Below are 14,354 nucleotides of genomic sequence, written 5' to 3'. Positions count from 1 at the left end.
TTTCCTTAGGTTCACTTTCTTCCTCAGTTGACTTTTTAGAGTTTTGGTTTTCTATCCTTGGGTCAGACGGTCCTTCCACTTCCGTTCCACTTCTTAGTATAATTGCATGAGCGTGGCTTCTTGGGTTAGGTTGGGGTTGGCCAGGAAATGTACCAGTTGGGGCAGCAGTAGGCGCTTGTTGTTGAGCTACTTGTGATATTTGCGTTTCCAGCATTTTGTTATGAGTAGCCAGGGCATCTACTTTACTTGCTAGTTGTTTAATTTGTTCGCCAGTGTGTACATTCTGGTTTAAGAAATCTTTATTGGTTTGCTGTTGAGAAGCTATAAAGTTTTCCATCATGATTTCCAAATTGGATTTCCTAGGGGCGTTATTGTTAGATGTAGATGGGGTCGGTTTCTGATATCCCGGAGGTATAGCTGGGGCTTGATTTGGAGATTGTCTAGGTGCGTATAGAGCATTATTACTCTTATATGAAAAATTAGGATGATTCTTCCAATTTGAGTTATAGGTGTGTGAGTAGGGGCTTCCTTGAGCATGGTTTACTTGCTCCGCTTGGATTCCTGTTAGGAGTTGACAATCTGCAGGAGTGTGACCTTGGATTCCACAGACTTCGCAATTCTGAGTTATGGCAACTACGGTGGCTGGAGGTGATACATTTAAACTTTCAATTTTCTGGACCAGAGCATCCACTTTTGCATTAACATGATCAAGGTTACTTATCTCGTACATGCCAGTTTTCGTTTGAGGTTTTTCCACCATTGTTCGTTCTGTTCCCCACTGATAGTGGTTTTGAGCCATGCTTTCGATAAGTTGGTAAGCGTCAGCATAAGGTTTGTTCATTAGTGCACCACCTGCGGCGGTATCTATTGTTAACCTCGTGTTGTACAGGAGACCATTATAGAATGTATGAATTACTAACCAGTCTTCTAAACCATGGTGTGGACAAAGTCTCATCATGTCTTTGTATCTTTCCCATGCTTCGAAAAGAGACTCGTTATCTTTCTGTTTAAATCCATTTATTTGGGCTCTTAACATAGCTGTTTTGCTTGGCGGAAAATATCGAGCAAGAAAAACTTTCTTCAACTCGTTCCATGTGGTGACTGAGTTGGAAGGAAGAGATTGAAGCCATCTTCTAGCGCTATCTCTTAGTGAGAAAGGAAAAAGACGGAGTCGAATTGCCTCTGAAGTGACACCATTAGCTTTAACAGTATCAGCGTATTGGACAAATACGGATAAATGAAGGTTAGGATCCTCGGTAGGATTTCCAGAGAATTGGTTCTGTTGCACTGCCTGCAACAGTGAAGGTTTGAGTTCAAAGTTGTTTGCTTCGATTGCGGGTGGAGCAATACTTGAATGCGGTTCATCTTGCGATGGAGCGGCGTAATCTCTAAGAGCACGAGCTGGTTCTTCCATCTCGGGTATCGAAGGGAAAATATTTTTGAAATCAGGAAGTTCTACAAGAGGGAGATTGTTTGCAGCACGATATTCCCGAATTCGTTGTAAGACTCGGAGATATAGTTCGATATCGTTGATTCGTAAGTAGAACGGCTCGCCTTGTGAGCGAATGCGTGGCATACAAATCAACGAAAGAAAGAAAAGAGAAAGAAAAGCCTTAGTCTCTACAGCGTAACAGAAGAGTTACGATATCGACTTAAATAAAAGTCCCCGGCAACGGCGCCAAAAACTTGATCGCTCGACTTTATGAGTCGAATTTGGGGTACAAACTGCAAGTGCACAGTTCTATCGCGTAGTTTTAAAAGATATCGATCCCACAGGGACTTATGAATCGATATACCGTTATCTAAGGTTACTTCGTAAAGCTAAGGCAGGTAATACTTTGATTTTTGGGGGAAAAAGCTAAAACTAAAATAAGATCTAAAATTAATATCTAATAAGCGGATATCGGTATGTAATTCGTCGTAATTAGGGAATCAATTCTTCATTGGTTTCTTGGTTTTAAAATAAATCTTTTCAGTTGACGCTATTGGTTAAAAGTTTTATCTCAAACTCTCGCTCTGTTGAATAAACTATGATTTTATATTAACGTAGCTGTCACTTATAGTTAAGTCAAAAACCACTTTTTGAAAACAATAGAATCCGTAGAAACTCTTTTTAAGAAAACACTAATCGTTTAAACACCCTTATCTCAAACTCTCGCTCTGTTGACTTAGGTTATATAATTAAATTCAAATGCTTAACTCTCGTCCTCACATTCAATCTTTAAAAATACTTTTTGAAAAAGGTTAGAATTTAATTAACTCTAAAAATTGCTCTCGCCCTGATCTAGAATTAATGTCCAATTTAGACTGTCCAGTCAAAACCTCAAACTCTCGCTCTATTGATTTTAACTTCTTTATGTTTTTTACTTTCGTACAAAAACTTTGTTATTAAACCTGTAAATTGAGACCGTAAAAAGAGTGATTTTAATTTTAAACTTAATTAAACCAACTTAGTTTTGATTCCTTCATTACGCTTACTTTACATACCGATACCTAAATAAATCAGCCAGACATGCTAAACAGACTTAAATAAATAACATGCATAAACAGATTCATCGCAGGCAATCAGTATAAACTAATAGTAAAAACAAGCATATATAAATTCAACAAATAAATATAGAACCTGAATAATTAAATAGCAGTCTTGAACACTCCACCACATACCGGTTGGATTTGTTCTTGAGTTCTTCAATCAGGCAGAAAAATAAAGCGAAGGAATAAAAAACTAGATTCTAACGTAAGGTTAGATCCGGTAAAAGGTACACAATAGTTTCCCGTGTAGAAACTATTGTGCGAAAAATTAATTAAATGCTAGAAAAGAAAATAGAATTGTAAAAGAAACAATATAAAAAAATTATAAAAGAAGTACTATAAGGAATATGCTTAAGCTGCTGGAAAAAGAAAAATGCAAAAAAAAAAAAACGAAAACTGGAAAACTGTCTGGAAGCGTGGAACCGAGGAAGGGTTTGCAAAGCTGGTATTTATATTGGCACTTTCCGTAACGGTCTTCAGAAGTAGTCCGCGTCAAAGGGTCTTCACGTAACGAAAGTATAGGCGTGGAAATAGGATTCAGCGTGCAAATAGGACTCAACGTCTCTAAAGGCAAAAATGTAGGGGAATGGTGTGACGTCCGTCACACCATGTGTGATGCTCGTCACACAAGTGTATACAGCATGACGCTCGTCACAACCTCTGTGACGCTCGTCACAGGCACAACGCATGTGCCTTCTTTGGGCTGGGCTTGGCTTTTGCTATTTGTTTCCAAAAGACTTCTTTTTGCACCTCCTTTTCTTCCTTTTCCTACTTTTGCTTCAAATAGACTACCTGAGATAAATAGAAAGGAAATACCACGTAATATCTGATAAAATGAAATAAATTAAAGTAAATAATAATATAATTTAATTGAATTAAGTCCTAAAATGTGATATAATTTCATGTTATCACTTGTCTAAAGGGTGTGAGTTTATCTTGTGCTGTTTACTAAAAAAAGGGGTTAAATGAAAATGTCTCGCGCGGATGTCGCATCCACTGCATACGTATCTCATCTGAATATGAGAATCAGAGTCTTCGTAGCTCGGCTGACCTATGGGTTGGGGGGATGTGTGCTCGCTAAGACATCGCGTCTTATGCCTACGTATCTCATCTGGAATGAGAATCAGAGCAAGCCGTAGTTCGGCTAACTACGGGGTTAAGGGTTGGGTTTTGGATGAACGACGTTACTACGCAATCTACCGGATGCTCGACCTTTGGAGACTTACTCACCTGTAGAAGAAGGAGTAAACGTGTGTTTAGGAGAAGAAAAATCAATGAAGGGTTAGGGTTTGGGATGCTCATGCAAAAAGGCAGTCCTTGACGAAGGAACCGCGCTACCTGCGGGGATACGAACACATACAAAACAAACATGTATAAAGTAAATGAGCCAACAAGGCAATCAGAATAAATCTCCCAAATGGTATCCCACGAGCAAAGTGGAATATCTAGCGAGCTATCCCTGCAAAAGTCATGTGAGCCTTCACAAAAACTCAACAAAAGGGTTAGTGAAACAAGATAAGGATTAGGAGAAAACATGCTATGACAACGTAAGTCAGATTAGAGCAAAACAGAAAAAAACAAATTGAAGGCGTAAGATAATGGGAATAGGGCAAACCTGTTTGGAGAGCTTGATTGAAATTGAGTTGCACCCGTGAGGTTTACAAAACAATCTTTAGGGTTTATGTGAGGCAAAGGTGATTCTGTGCAGTTGAGTTCCCTTCAGGGTTTGGAGGTTGCTCTGAACTCTATTAGCTCTTCTCTCACTATCTTTTTCCTCCAGCCAGGGTAATAGGAATAGAATTGAATTTTCTTTCACTGAAACTCTGAATTTATAACCTGATTTTTGTGGACCTATGGGCTCAGATGAGAGAGGCCCAAGTCCAAATTTTTTTCTTTTATTTATTTATTTATTTAATTATATATTTATTTATTTATTTATTCGTTTTCCGTTTTTTTTTCGGTTTTTTTTCCATTTTTTTTTCCGTTTTTTTTATAAAAAAACTGATTGCCATGATGAAATGCAAATGCTAAATGACCTAAAAATGAATGCATGCATGAGGTGTAAAGCGTATGCTTCCAGGAAAAATGAAGGGTAAATTTTGGGGTATTACAATACCCATATTTACCATCTCGGTAAAATCACTGGGGACACTGGCAATCATCCGCTCATAATAAAATAAGCTCAGGGTCTTGAGAAAAATTTTGGTCATCTCCTTCTCTTTCAAAGGAGGAGTAATCTGAGCAGCAAGATCTCTCCATCTTTGAGCATACTCCTTGAACGTCTCCTTTTCCTTTTGAGATAACGACCTCAATTGTTCTCTATTTGGCACCATGTCCACATTATATTTGTACTACTTCACAAATGCTTCGCCCAAATCATTGAACATGCGGATGCTCGCACTATCCAATCCCATGTACCACCTTAAAGCAGCACCGGTCAGACTGTCTTGAAAATAATGGATCAATAACTAATCATTATCAATTTGAGTAGACATCTTTCTGGCGTACATCATAAGATGACTGAGTGGACATGTATTCCCCTTGTACTTTTCAAAGTAAGGCACTTTGAACTTCACCGGGATATTAACATTTGGAACCAAACAAAGTTCTGAAGCACTCTTTCTAAACAAATCTTTACTCCTCAAAGTTTTCAACTCCTTTCGAAGCTCAAGTAATTGATCCTTCATTTCATCCATCTTCTCATACACATCACAGCCCTCAAACGGCTCGGAATGATAGATGGTGTCCTCCACACGGGGTAAAGTATGCACAACTGGTGGCGGCACAGACATGACCGGGCTAGATGTCGGCATGGAAGCAAAAGTAGGCGTAAAACCTTCGGGCATAAAGTTAGGTGGCATTCCCCACGGGAATCCGACATGCATATTAGGTGAAAAGTGAGAAGCAGTTGCAGGGATAGTAGAGGTAGACACCTCTGAAATGACAGTCCTCTGAGGAGGAGGAGTTGCAGGCATTGGAGAAGACTGGCTCTGTGCAGCTAGGACTGACTCCATCATGGCTGTCAGACGAGCGATCTCGTCCTTCAAATCTTTATTCTCTTGCTCTAGATGTTCCATGATCTTTGAATGATTGGCGCGAGTATTGTATCGATGAGTCAATTTGGCTGAAGCACATAAGAAATACCAATAAGACATCTGGAGAAAGAGAAACCTACTATGCAAATGATGCATGAAATGCAATGCTTGATTATTTTTGTTTTTCAAGGAACTTACTCTATTATTTGATATATATATATATATATATATATATATATATATATATATATATATATATATATATATATATATTTAACAACAATTGCAACAATTTGATATGACCATAAAATTCTCTTTTATTTATATAATTGGAAGGATTACACTGAGTACAATTTCAGAAACCAAAATACAAAATACAAGAGTAAAGGAGACTAGTCATCCTAAGGATCCCTAACAACAATGTCTGAAGATCCGGCTGTAGGCACGTACTTCCTTCGAATGCGTCGAATCTCGGTCTCAAAAGAAGACTTCATCTGAGTCTTCTCAAGGACAAGTTGATCAACAATTTTCTTCCATGTGACGGAAGGCTGAGGCATACAAGAGGAAGATGAAACCTCTGGTTCTCTCTATCTCTTTGTCACTCGGTCTTCAAGTAGCTCAATAAGTGCATCTCTGTCCTTAGACTCAAGATGCACCTCCTCATGCTTTTTGCTCAAAGCACGGAAACGCTCTTCCCACATATCCCTCTCTTGCTTCAACTTTGCGAACACGTCTTCCAACTCCTTTACATCTTGGTTAGGGAGAGTTAATGGCTCAACCACAACCATAGACATGGGTCTCTCACATGCATAGGGCATCTTTAATTCCAAAGCTCTTTTCTTCACCCAAAGAGTGTAAGCTTCCAAAGCTAGACAATTGCACGGACCAAGCTCGAATCTTCCTTTCCTATGCACATTATGCCAAGCATGCACAATCTTCCGCTTCAAATGTTGGGGATCTTTACCCTCTTTATAGAAAAGACCTTCTAATAAAGTGTTATTAGGTTTGTCTCTCAAGGGGAACCCAAGTTGACGACGAGCCAAAGCAGGGTTGTAGTTGATTCCTCATTGTGTACCAATGAGAGGCACATTAGAGAATTCACCAAAAGAATCAATAATATCCAAACTGCTTAATGAAGGATCATACCAAACTATATCATCATTAATGAGAGACATAATTCTATGAGACCACCGTAGACATTGTTTATTCTCCACAAAAGCAAGCGTCTGAGGCAAGTGCGAAATAAAACACTTGTACAGAAGAGGAACATAACATACAATAGTTCCACCACCTTTATAATTCCTTAGATGCAAAGAGAAGTACACATCTCCTAATAGAATAGGCACAGTATTCCCAATCAAGAAAATTCTAATGGCGTTAACATCAACAAAATCGTCAATGTTAGGGAACAAAACCAAACCATAGATGAGCAACACAAAGATGGCTTCAAAAGCATCTACACTACCGGCTTGAGCAAAGGTAGTAGCTTCCTTGATGAGGAATTCAGAAGTCAACCCAAACAAACCTCCTTTCTTCACCCAATGAGCCTCTATCTTAGACTTATTCAAGTGAAGAGCTTTAGCTATAATATGAGATCTAGGAATCTCTTCCAATCCACTAAAGGGCACTTTGTTGAAGACAGGTATTCCCAAGAGATGGGTATACTCCTCCAACGTAGGCACAAGTTGATAATTGGGAAAAGTGAAGCAACGATAAAGAGGATCATAGAACTGAACCAACACACTCAAGAGTCCTTTAACCACATCAGCAAACAATACAAAGAGAAGTTTCCCAAGACGTTGTTTAAAGTCTAAGGGATCTAATACGAAAGATGATAACTTCCTTAACTCTTTCAAGTCGGGACATCAGAAATTGTACTTCTTAGTGTTCCTTCATCCACAATCCATGGTCTGAAAATATTTGCAAATAAGACCTCAATTCCTTGAAATTTTCGTGTGATGAATGTTATGATGCGCATGAATGCATGAATGCAACAATCACAAATAAGGGATCACACACAAGGCAAACAAACAAAGGTCAAGGGATGAATCGAGTTATTGTCAAGATCAATCATCCATTTTGGTGGATTATGGTTTTCACCTTATCAACACCCAAGTTCCATTGATATTGACAAGACTTGATTGGATCAACCAAGAATCAATGGTTTGTTGTGAGTCACGAGCAAGGAGTCTGAGTAAGAACCATCCCAAAGGAGTGAACTAAGGATAAAAACCTGTAGATCATGTTCTAAAAAGTTACCAGAGTCTTAATTCCATCTATCGGATATTACAGGTTAGGATGACTGACTCATCAACCCATAATATTCTCAAGATAAACTCGTCTGAGTATAGTATCGCGTGAGAACTGTTATCAAGTCTACACTTGAACAGTCTCCACACTAGGTCCTAAATAGGCCAAGAGGGGTTAAATGTTCTACGGTCCTCAGCTTCTCGGACCCCAAATCAGAGATAGTAATGCCTAACCACAAATAACTTGTATGACATTAATAACTCTAAAAAGGTCTCCACTTAGTAGATGGGTCTCAAGCCAACTTGTTAAGGACTACTCCACACAAGTCGAACATGACTATACCATCCTCATATCTTAGATGCACTCAAGTTCGGGTTAGAACTTATCTCACCACTCAGAGGTCACCAAGCACAACAAGCAGATTATATCATACAAACAAATATACATACATCAAATATACAATTATATACACACACAAAAGTAGGCTAAACCCACTGGAAACTACTCCCCAATAGAGTCACCAATTAATTTCTGTAGCGGTAAATTCATGACCATCAAGCTATAGATAAGCTAGACGTCAATAAAACCAGAGTCGCCACCGCGCTTTTATTGTTTCCAAGGGAAAAGCGAAAAGTACGAACAAAACCCAAAAGATAAGAAGTTTTCAAATCAAAACTAATAAAATGCCAGAGATTACAGGTAAGGGGGTTGGTTACACAGAGGGAAAGTGTTAGCACCCAAAGTGTCCTAGGTACTCCTATGGAGCCCTTTCTTGTGTGCATATGTGTTTTTGTACAAATGATGGTCTCAATTTAGAAAACAGACACAAGCAAAGAAGATTTTTGAAAGGGGGAGAGATTTTGAAATTAAAGAAGTGGGGAGGAGATGAAGAGACTAATCCTAAGCACAAATTTAAAAGTTGAGAGTTGAAAAGATCTGACCAATGGGTTGTAATCCAATAGACAAGAATGTCATATAGAAACCCAAATTTCCCTTGGACTTTAGAATCAAGCAATAATCAATACACAAATAGCAAGGTGAAGAGAAAGGCATCAAATAAAGATAGCCACATCCAAGCTTAGCAACTCCTTGATCTTCTTCAAAATTTCCCACGTATCAGATGACTTCAAAGATGGCATAAGACACAGGTTCAAAATAACAGCTTCACAATGATCATGTTGCAGATAAACTCAGATGGATTTTCCATGTTGTATCAGATGAATGTTCACTTCACAAGCACTTGGTTTCATGAAAGCTGGCATTGGCCAAGTCCTTTGCATAGGGAGTGTTGTCTAAATTCTAAGTCCAAAAGTCTCAGATCAAACCAACAATCCACACAAGATGTTTTTTAGGTTTTTTTTCTTATTGTATACATTAAGGTCAAAAGATCAAACAAATAAACAAGTATATACAAACACAATATATCACAAAATATGGCCCAAGTGGGCAAAGTGAAAATGGCATTATAGTAAACAAATTGAATGGTATGAATAATGGCAAATGAATAAAGCTTAAAATTAAAGTGCATAAAAGTAAATGGCTTGAAATTAAATGTTAGTTGTTAATTGATTAGAAGTTAGTATTGTTTTTGCTTTGTTTTTATTTAAGTCATTCTTTGGAGAACACTCAACCCACTTATCACAAGTATGGATCCTTGAACCAAGACATCTTCCAAAGGAAGGAAAAAAGGCCAAGTTTCCACACAATACCATGAAAGAGGGGAGACTTACAATCTCACTAACTAGAATGTTATGTCTTTTGTATCACAAATTTAGCGCTATGTTAAGCAATCGTAATTGGACTTATGTAGAAGTCACAACTATTTGAGGTTGGGCAATAGAATTTTGGTGTTAATGCATGTTAGAGACATAGTATAATGCATTATGCTCATGAAACATACCACACACAAAAAGAATATGCAAAAATGGTGGACCTAATCTCATCCATACTTATGTTGATATTGTTGGTGTAAGCCCTAGAGGCCAATACATTTTGGTACTTGTATCGAATAATAAAAGGCATTCTCTTTATTATGGTTGATTAATAAAGTCCCTGGAATAGATAGTCCGTTTAATGTATTAAGTATGACTTAATCATGAGAACACATTAAACATAAGGACACTATTCCTAAAGTATCCGTAGTCGAGCTTTAGTCTGAAGTGGGATAACATTAAAGCATTAAGACTATTATGTTTGTAGACTGATGATCACATCTCATGGATCATGGATAAAGAGTTATCAAGTCTTAAACATAGGTATGGATATTAGGAGTAATATTTATACCGGATTGACCCGCTATGAGAATACTATATAGAAAGTTATGCAAGGTGTCATAAGTTATTCTCATGGTGATAATAGTGTATTCCACTCTTCGACCTGAAACCACTATGGATCCTAGATGTAGAGTCGAGTGCTTTATTGCTGATCCAACGTTGTCCGTAACTGGATAACCATAAAGACAGTTGATGGGTACTCCACAAAGCATGCTGAGGGACATGAGTGACCTAGATGGAATTTGCCCATCCTGCATAACAGGATAAATGTCTATGGGCCCAATATTGAACTGGACAAGGATGACACGGTCTATGCCTTGTGTTCAATATAGACATAAGGGCAAAGGGGTAATTATACACATAAGTATTATCACAGAAGGAATTGTCAGATCACATGACATTTTCGTGTCTTGGGTAGCAGTGATGTGTTGCTAGATACCGCTCACTGTTTATTATGTTAAATGCGTGATTTAATATAATTGCCAACGTCACGAAAACCTACAGGGTCACACACAAAGGACGGATTGATGAGAGATAGAGTAACTAAGGAATATCGTAAGGTACGGTGCCCTTAAGTGAGTTATAGAGCATCGTAAGGTACGATGTACTTGAGTAGAATACGAAATATGGTAAGGTACCATGAGCTTAAGTGATTTTGGGCATATTATAAGATATGGGCCAAAATACACTTAAGTGGGCTTTTAGCTTGAAGCCCACACAAGTGGTTCTATAAATAGAACCCTTGTGCAGAAGCAAAAATTTGCGGTTGCATTCTTTTCGTTTTCACTCTCTCTCTCTCTCTCACTCAAAGCCTTCATTCGTACCAGCTAGCACTGAGATTGAAGGAACCCGTTCGTGTGGACTGAGTAGAGACGTTGTCATCGTTCAACGTTCGTGATCGCTCCGTGGATCTGCATCAAAGGTTTTGATTGTCACAAGAGATCTGCACCAAAGGTTTCAACCGTCACAAGAGGTAAATATTCTATCACTGATCATGACCATTCGTAAGGATCTCTAAAGGAAAAAAATTTAATTTCCGCTGCGTTTTGGACCGCAATTTTCCTTCAGATATTGCAATCAACTAGCCTTAGGATATAGATATATCATAGGTCCATGACATGAATGAATAAAGAAGGGGAATGAGATGGAGAGGGAGGGGAAATGGATTCAACACAAATTGGTCAAAGGAGGACTTTTACCAAATTAAGATCATTCATTCATTTTGGGAGATGGAATGTACATTTCATCAATCCCCTAAATCCAATGATCTTAATCTAACAAAGTCAAATCAACCTTGACCAAGGCCCAACAACACAAGTCAATTAAAATGGCTCTACACAATTTATTTGGCATTTAAACAATTAAAAATAATAAAAATATGCATTAAATTAAATTGTGGTTGGTCAATTTCCTAAAACCTCATCAAAACACCAAAAAAATAGCCATGAGATTTATCATAAGTCAAACAAGGTCAAAGGACATTGGAGAAAAAATTTCATAATTTTTAGAAACTTAAAAGTATTTTTAAACAATTAAAAATATTCACAAAATAAATTAAATCATGAAAAATATTAATAATGATCCAAAAAATAATTTTAATTCAGAAAATGAAAGAGGGTTTTATTTAAAAAGTTTTGGTGAAACTCTCATATTTTTTGGATCAATATTGAAATTAATATGAATTAATGAAAATAACACAAATAAAATGAAATTTGAAAAATCAGAAAAAACTTGGACCACTTGATCTCCCTCATTAACATACATGCAGATCAAGTGGCCACAAGGGCGCGTTCCATGATGGAGTTGAGTCAGCACGCCAAACAAATGGTAATCAAAACCAACGCTCGTGATTAAAACAAATTGAAATGATCATGTGACTCTGGACCATGCCATCTCATCACCATAACAAACCTCCAGTCACCTTCTCAGGCGAGCTTCGTTGGACTGGTCCACTCATCACCATCACAAAAATAAAAAAAAAATAAGGACATGATTTCAAAGTAAAAGTGGCACTAGTCACGAATCTGACCTCAATTCATCCTAACTCCAAGTATATTGAGAGATACATGGAGTTGAAATTTGAGGTACATGATTTGAGTTGCTTCGATTTGACCTCAAAGCAACTCAATCTTCTTACCTACATTGGTAGGACTTCAGACAACCAAGGATCCAAGAGAATTGTGTAAAACTGAGAGAGAATCGAAGAGAAGAAAAATTATGGAAAATACCTTCAATGTTGTGCAGAATTCGATTGCTCTTGCTTTTATTCTTGCTTGACCTCACTCAGGAAGCTTGCAGAAGTAGATTAAAATTGAACAAAGGCTTTGGATCCCTGGAGTTTTCAATCTCAAAACAGTGAGATTCAAACTCAATTTTCAAATAAAATTCTCAGGTTTCTCCTTTCAAGTGGAAGGGTTTAGGGTATTGGAGCAAACCTGGCGCGAAGGGGGTCCTCAATTTTGATGTTAGAGGTCTCTATTTATAGCTGCAACTCATGTTATTTGCACCTTCAAATTCAACTCCCAAATTTGGCAATGGATGATGCATGCTTGCATGGCGTGTACAGGCCCATGAAGTCACTCATTTAGGTCCATAATTAAGTGAAAATGAGTGTGAAAGCAACATGGAATGCAAGGCAAATGTGTATGGCTGTTTGGAGTTTTGATTTTGCCAAATGATGATGTTATGTTCACGCCATGCGTGGACCATTCAAATCTTGTCCAAAATGAATGAAATTAGACTTTTTAGAATGGTTAGGTCAAGAGGAACAACTCTTATGTTGAGCACTTTTCCATTTTAAGCTTTTATCATGATGAATTTGATGTGGAAGTTTGGAAATTTTAACATATCAAAAATATTTCTAAGTGTCAAGCCATATGTTCACTTATTCCACCTTGGCTAACTTTTTATATGAGCTTCAAATGAGAAACGTGTCTTTATAAAAGTTGTAGCTCTTTCAAAATACTTCAAAATAGTTACAAATTTGACCTTATTCGGATTTCAGATGAATGAGTTATGCATTTTTGAAGTTGAGGAAAATCACTTGTTCAATGGCACTGGTCCAAAATGACCTATAATGTATCTTCATATCACATGCTCCTAAAATTTGAATTAGATATTCCTCCAAACATCAAAGTTGATGTAGACACCTTTACTTTTATTGTGCAACTTGGAAATCTTTCATCTCATAAAAAATGAGCAAGTTATGGCCTTGGGAAGTTGACCTCAAAATTAGGGTTTAGACAAAATGACCTATAATCTTTCACCATAAAAAATGACTTCCCAAGCAAAACTAGATCTAGAACTCAATATTAAAGTTGTTTGTAATGTGATTTAGAGTAACTTTTCTCTTGGAATCATTTTTATATGAAAAAAAGTGTAGGCGATAGGGTCTAGGGGACCCCAGATTTGATCAGATGAATTCCTCTGGTCAACCACCACCAACCAACTTGCTATCTTGCAATTCTCTTGACTTTTAGAACTCATGGGAGATCATATATGCATAATATGATGTTGAAGTATCCCTTGAAATATTTGATCAATTGTTGAAGAAGCTTGGTGAAAAAGTTACACAAGATACCCAGATGAACTAGGGTTTCCAAGGCAAACCAATTCCAAACTCTTGAAGAATTCTTGATCAACATAACATGCAAAGATCATAGGAATTAATATTTGATGCCTAGAGCCATTATAGACCATTTATTGATTGAGCTCTTAGCAATGAGGATCTTAAACCCTAGATATGAGCTTGATAGATCAAAGGTGATCATGTGCCCTACCTACAAAAGAGTTAGACAAATGCAAAGACATATTTTTGGTATTTTGGTTAGTAAATGATAAAATATAAAGCATGATACAATCACATGATGCTTTGTGATCTCTCCCAAAACAAACCCAATGGATGAGGGGTAAGGAGGATGCCAAGGTATGATCCCAATGCCAATGCATATGATGAGATAGCATGAGGGATCTTAGGGTAAAAATTAGGGTCTTACAGTGACAACCCAACGTGTGAAACATAGGTGTACACGACTATCCACGAGTCCATCATGTGTATGTACTGAGCTCAGGTGTAGAGCTTCACTCATGTAGTAAAACCCCAACCTAACAACGAGTATAACAGATAATATCCAGTATAAATAATATTTAAGGAGATAAAGAATGTGATCAATAAAGCGAGTAAACTATAAAGGTAAACACCCAAACAAACGGAGAAGTAATCAAAACTAGGCTCGACTCCTTTTAGCGACTAAGAAGCATTCTA

General features: G+C 37.5%; 1 non-coding gene across 1 annotated transcript; it reads left to right on the top strand.

The window, feature by feature from the left end:
- Positions 1-929: 929 nt before the first annotated feature.
- On the top strand, positions 930-1,036 carry LOC127133420 (small nucleolar RNA R71). The gene has a single exon (XR_007807397.1). It is a non-coding gene; the product is annotated as a small nucleolar RNA R71 (small nucleolar RNA).
- The last annotated feature ends 13,318 nt before the right edge of the window (positions 1,037-14,354 follow it).

The sequence above is a fragment of the Lathyrus oleraceus genome, chromosome 3 (assembly GCF_024323335.1).
Source record: "Lathyrus oleraceus cultivar Zhongwan6 chromosome 3, CAAS_Psat_ZW6_1.0, whole genome shotgun sequence".
Taxonomy (NCBI): domain Eukaryota; kingdom Viridiplantae; phylum Streptophyta; class Magnoliopsida; order Fabales; family Fabaceae; genus Lathyrus; species Lathyrus oleraceus.
Note: the sequence above shows the minus strand (reverse complement) of the source record. Positions and strands in the feature narration are given on the sequence as shown.